This window comes from Varroa destructor, unplaced genomic scaffold, assembly GCF_002443255.2.
Source record: "Varroa destructor unplaced genomic scaffold, Vdes_3.0 BEIS01000001.1, whole genome shotgun sequence".
Classification (NCBI taxonomy): Eukaryota; Metazoa; Arthropoda; class Arachnida; order Mesostigmata; family Varroidae; genus Varroa; species Varroa destructor.
The window spans coordinates 33,160,465-33,167,414 of NW_019211454.1; positions in this window are offsets into that span (position 1 = coordinate 33,160,465).

The window sequence follows — 6,950 nt, forward strand, 5'->3', positions numbered from 1 at the left end:
CTATTGACTCGAATGAATCGGGCTCTATAAATATCTAAAGATAAAATATTTTTTACCATTTATGGTAGATGATGGGAGCCGTGAAAACAAAAACACAATTTTACGAAATAGCTGTTCTCGGCTTTGATGCTATTAAAAATACAGGACGTGATAATATTGAGATTCAACGATAATTCTTATATAAATATCGTTAATAATGCAAATTACCAGGTTACTAAAAAGTGAAGTAGCTGTTCAAATTAAACGAGAGAAATTCTGAAAGAAAAAATCTTGCAACATGCATTTATACAACATGAATGAGTTATTTGCTTCAGTTGAAGAGACTAGGTCTTGTAAATACAGGTGTTGGGGGGACGCAGGCATCAATTTTTTTTGAAAAAGGTGTTGTATGAATAGTGAAATGTGGGTCGACATACTGTCATGATGGAAGATGCAGGACTTGTTGTGCCAGGGTTTTAATCTCTTGTGTCGAACGAACCCCCTATTGAACGATTCTCGGACGATTGAAGAAAACCGTGAGGAGCGTCTTGACATTGGACTTGAGCCATCCGGCTTTTTGGATGGATTTCGAGGTTCGTTTTTAAACCGAACGTTGCGCATTGTTACTCCTGTCCACATTCACCTAATGACGTTTTCAAGCAGGTTTAGCACTTCTAGAGGTGCCAAAAGCCTTCCCTAAGGTAGTCTTTGCGGGTGTTTATCTGCTAGACAGTCAGCTGCTTGAGCACAAACTTTATTGTAAACCTAACGCCATCGGTTGAGATCGCTTAACACGAACCATATATATATATATATATATATATATATATATATATAGAGAGAGAGAGAGAGAGAGAGAGAGAGAAGTTATTACAATTAATGATACTTAAATCTAGACAAAAGGTAGAGGATAAGAGTGAGCGTTGTTGTTAATTAATATTAGACTGCGTACTAGACTCACTAAGCTACATAAAATAATATCTTCTTGATACGATTTATAATAATACAGGATTTTTTCTGACAAAAAACCGTTTTGTTTCGAGAATCGGGTCCAATGAGGAAAACTGAGAATTTTTATTCAAAACGCAATTGTGATATCGATTCGAGCAGTTGATGTTTCATGAACAACTCTTGCTGACAGTAGTATCAGAACTCCTGCCTCATGCCTTGTGTCCTATATTTATTAACATAGTTTACCTCAGCGTTGTGACGTTCATAAACGCCATGTTTACCCTAATTTTGTTTTGCAAAATTTTGTCTTGGAGTATATGCAGGAAAAGATAAGACCAGGAGAAAAAAACAAGTAATTACTTCCCTTCCTGTTCTTCTAATATCGTTCAAGCAAGTATAACATACTTCCTAGTCTCATGATTCTTCGTATATTAAAAGATTATAGACAAACTTCTTGGCACAATGTTTCAGACAAACATCTGCCTCGATAACGCTTTCGCCTCAATAAGATCGATTTCTAAAAAAAAACAGTCCTCTGTAAACAATAAGCGTTTCTCTACGAAGCTCCTATTCCATTTGACCCTACTTTCTTTCTACAGTAGAATTTCGTGATATGCTACCGTCCGACTTTAACTTAATCCATTGCATGGAATATGTTAATTAGATAACATAGCTATTCCATAACAGATCGTACCCGCAGCTGCATACACATGAGAATCACAACGGGAGCTTTTAATTTAAGTATTTAATTCGTGAGAATACCCTTTTAATTAGTTTCGATTACGTGTCGGTTTGCGGCAAAATGCCCGAATCGGATCTAGATTATTAGTTTATGGCGAAAATGAAATATAATGAAAAGATAATATAAAACATTATAATAACGTTTTTTCTTTTATCAACGTCTGTTTGTATCTCGAAGAAGGAAAACGATTATAGGTTTTCAAGAAGGGCAGTTAAAAGGTAATTATAAAGAGCCAATAATATTGAAAGGAATAGTGGATCGTTGGGCTAGGGATAATTATGTTCTAAGAGAAACAAGAAATGGGAATGAACTTAATATTTTGTAGATTATTTTGCAGACCTTCTTACGTCCGCTTTTATTGTGGAACATTGTATATTCTAAATTATTAAACAAAATGACGTTGTCATTTAATAAAGAGACAAAAAAATAGCCTAATTTGTCATTGGTGGGAGTAGATGTGAAGCTTCGTGAACGTAGCCATCGAAATACTTGATACCTACCATTCTCGAATGTAACTTGTCAGTGTCCCTTATCTGGGTGCCTTCTTCGCCGATTGTGTCTATAATCTCGTGGCAAAGCCAACTCTGAATTTCAGGATGGCTGCTAATCAGCGAGAAACATTAGTGCTGCATTTCTTACAATTTGTTCATCAATGAGTCCTGCCATCGTTTCGCCTTTCTCGTGTTTATCGTCATCTGCACCAGACGTTGCCAGCAGTTGCAAATCTGTGTTCACCACTGTAGTGGATAGATTGTATAAAATAATAGCAATTTTCATTAACAGTAAATTGAATTGTTTGGTTCTCATTGTGTATTAGTGGGTCTTGTAGATACCAAGAACTATTTTTATTTCCTATGAGTAGAAAGAGTGCTTACCATTTTTGTCAATGAAGGCTTGCAACGAATTGTTCTTTTGCTGTTCATGCCGTCGAACTTCAACAACCTTCGTTGCTTCTACACACAAACTGAGAAATACACGAGAAATTCTATTAAAACTAAACAAGGAAGGGAAAGATCGTTAACTATCGGTAGTTAAGTCCACCTTATAACTAATTATTGCATCGATGAACTTAAAGAGGATCCTACAACAGCATCTCCAACCAGTGGAGATGCATCATCTTGAGTGTTCGTATCAGTTCCGAACGCTGAATACCCACTGTCACCCGTTGTGAACCTTTTTAGAAAAGGGTAAATGTCGAACTGTTTGGATTTCCATTTTCACAAATTCGGCTTGAAATCTTTAATGCTTTTTACAACGAGCGATGTCATTTGTGCTGATGAAAATTATGGCGTAAACACGTTGCGAACATTCCTTTTTAATGCACTTCTCCCCAGTGTTGCTATGGCACGCATCATTGACTGCGCCATCTCAAAAACTATTATTGGAGTATGGTTCGAGAACTTCTTAATCAGTACTATGCAGTGGAGATCGAAGTCAGTCGTGATTAGCCTGGGTTTATCACTCAAAATATGCCAGATGTGTCCCCATATTCTTTGGTTCATTTATCAAACCGGAACACATAATCTGATTGAATAAGGTGGCAGCGGCCCCAAAGAAGGTGCGGCTTTATCCTAAGGATCCTCTCTTTTTGAAGTAACTAAAGAGTTCCCAGCACCGGCGTACTAACTCCAGAATCGGTGCGATCATAAACACTACCACCATACTGCTCAGCATCACAAAGGATCTTAAAGATTCCTGGAATCGAAGACAAATCGGTTTTAATGGTTCTAATTGCCACTAGTGTTGCTTTTAAAAGGCTGGCTTTGACAATATCATGATGCATTCAGGTTAATAAAACGCAAATACTGATGCTTTTTTTTTTTTGAAATACAAGCAAGCACAATAGACACTTCCGCGCACCTGTTAGACTTCACGGGGTTGGCTAGTCTGGTCTATAATGAAGACGGTTCAGGCGATATATTTTGTTTCGTTTGGGTTATTATTTGAAATAAACGAGTTGAGTGTTTTTTAAATTTGCCAGGATCAAAATGTATTAATACGTATACTTATCGAATTATTATTGGGATATTTAGTGCTTTAGAGATATTTAGCAAATCTCGGTCATCGTATACGCTGTATATAAAGGCAATTCACCAAAACGTCCGCAGCTTTTGTCACCTTAAAGAACAAAAGCTGGCGGAAGCAGAGGCTTCATTAAAAACACTTCTCCATTTTTGTTTGTTTCTAAGCCATCAGTCTAGCTGTCCTACAGTTAATAGTTTGCACTAATCGAATACCTTCCAGTACACACCCTGCGTTCATAAAGGCGTCATTATTAACTAGATTCCTTTAGCTTTATGATACCCCAGTATCATCGTAAACTGAAGATGTCACAAAATACCTATTGATTATAGACATGTGCTAGATTGGTTTAAATTCTACTAAACACCTGTGACTTCCACGCTTCATGATGGATCTTCGGTACTTTAATGAAAATATCAGAGACAAGTTATGTTAGTAAACGTTACGGTTCTATCATCTTTTACATGCTAAACCTGAAATTTAGGCTCAACCGTATACATTAAAATCATTTCAATTCATTCAAAGTAAAAGCTGATTACAAAACCTGTATTAGCTGCCAAGTTTTTTTTTCTTAGATTTTAGATAGTGCTAATAATTTTTGTGGAGTGTGCAATTTTAGGTCGCCAGTGACTTCAGTTAGTATCTATTTCAGGGCAGCCTTCCACTCGGCGCCCAGGGAATGGGTTATTCTCACTCTGGCTGAGGTAAATCTCCTTATAAACGTGCTCAAGCTTCTGGTTGCGATTCTTCAGGACAACACAATAACCACAGTCAACAGAGCGACTGTACCACCGCCTTTCACGCAGATAACTGTCCTAAGTCAGAAGTACAAGCTAAGCCCTCTCTTATTCCTTGTCTTCCTGAAGGGTTTTTCTAATCAAATAAGAAGGACGAAGACATCTTCCATACAGACGACCTAGTGATCTACAGGCCAAACAGGTCTCAAGTGGAATAAGATCTAACTCGGCTGCATACGGATGGCTGCGTCACAGGTTTGAGATTGTTCTTAACCTGGCATAAACGGAGGTGATGAGGTTTAAAAGAAAAAAGAGGACGGCGGCCACTAACACCATGTACGCCGCCAAATTGTCTTTCACCTATGTTAATTGGATTCCATACATGGGGATGTTTTTGTGCACGTTACCGAAAGATACATGAAGCTACATGGAAGATCAAATCGCCTTATCTCTCTCAGCCAGTTCGACCTCAAAGTAGCTACGATCGCAGCGTATGAAATATGCATAACTTGGAAAGGACTTTCAACGAAGAATCTTCAACACTTAAATTGCATCAAAGCCTTCTTGTTCAAAGGGCACTGAAAGCACTCATGACGACTCAAACCACTTCATATGTCTCATAGCCGACTCGCCACTTTTGTTCGAAAACCTCAAAATTTAAGCAATGGAGACCTTTAGGACCAGTGTCACAGACGAGTAGCAAAATCTAGTAGAGATAGATGGGTATTTCTTTAATTTGGGTGCGGTCAGGAACAATGAGTGGGAAGTGGCGCACCGGCTAAGCTGACATGTCGTCACTAGCTTTGCCGTACATAAGTGTCACCATAGACTCTGCAGAAATCGGGTTTTTATGATCCTGAAAGGTGCGGGGGAGCTTGCGATAAATGTCATGCTGCTTGCTGCCCCCTGTTATCAGTTTTAGGATATTTGGGAAATCTCTTAATTAGTTTTATAGATTCACTGTAGGGTTTTTAATGGTCCTATATACTCACTCTGATCCTGGGATATTGTGTTGTAGACCTACGTACAATTTATCTAAAGTGTTTGACTATTACTAACAAAGATAAATAATGAAATAGCGTAGTATCGGTCATGTTACCCAGTATGTTTACAACGCCCATGGATTTCAACATCGGCTAACATGTTACATGCAAAATAAAGAAACTTTGCATTTCGATATTGTTGCTCATATATATCAGCAGTCATGTTTGATCGTTATTGAATTTCCTGTATGAATGCCTAAAAAATTAATGTAAAGAAGAGCATACCATAAAGTTCACTCTAATGAGAAAACGAATTTTTCGTTAATCCGAATTCAAAAATAAAAGTTGAACCATAACATTAACATAAAAGCAATGCTTGATGATGAATATTGATTTCAAAAAAGAAATATAAGTATACACTTCGGTGATAGCGCGGTAGTAAACAGTCTTAATGAATTATGTCGAGTGCATTATATAAAATATTCCTTTTCTTTTTTTTCTTTTTTCTAGATGAGTGTATAACTGGCTTTCTTTTTCGCATTGGAAGTTTTCTACTACGCGCCATTCAGGAATGTATCTGGGTAGAGTTGTCGCGCTACAAAGCGCGACGACTTTATTTTTCCGATTGGCGATACGCACCTGCAATCGGGTCATTCCTACGATGTCATATCTGTTACTCATATCTATGAGGAAGTGGATGATATTATATATCTTTTCAATTTACTCACGGGATTTAGTCAGTTTTGCCCTGCAAACAAGCCATGCGCATGTGGTACTCAGATACATATATATTTATTCAAAGCGATAACATTTGCCTGTTTATGACAATGCTCTCGTGCGGAACTCTCTGAACCATTTTCAGACCACTAAGGCCGTCGAACAGTGACTTCTGGTGTCCATTTTAATTTCTGTAGTCTTCTCCTTCTGTTACACAGGTGAAATATTAGATCGAAACAAGATATTTAAATGGACTATGCTTTGCTTTTATTACAACTTTTCACTTAACTTCAACACTCGATGGCTTCCTCAACGAAGCTGTTAATTTCTTACACTATATTTAGTACACGTAGGAGTACATTAGTGAGGCCCAACGGTAAGATCTTGAAGCGGAACATACGGTTCACCTTTGTTATCTTTGAAAAGATTAAGTTATTGATGATGGTCCGCAAGCAACACAAACGTAAGGCCGTAGATAAATCTGTGGAGCGCTAAATGGAATAGATAATAGTAAATAATAAATAATGACTCGCTTTATATACATATATATATATATATATATATATATATATATATATATATATATATATATACAATGAGATAACATTTTCCATTTGAGACTTAAACCACTCACCAATCGTTTTCAGAATTTTCCTTCTTTAATTCGCAAATAGCTTGTCAATACCAACTGTACGTCAAACGACACTGATAAGTGCAAATTCACTAATATAAAAATACACTATATATAAAAAAATTTCAGCGGAATTAAATTTAGCATTGATAACAGGCCAAAAGTCTCAAAACGGCAAATCTGGAAAT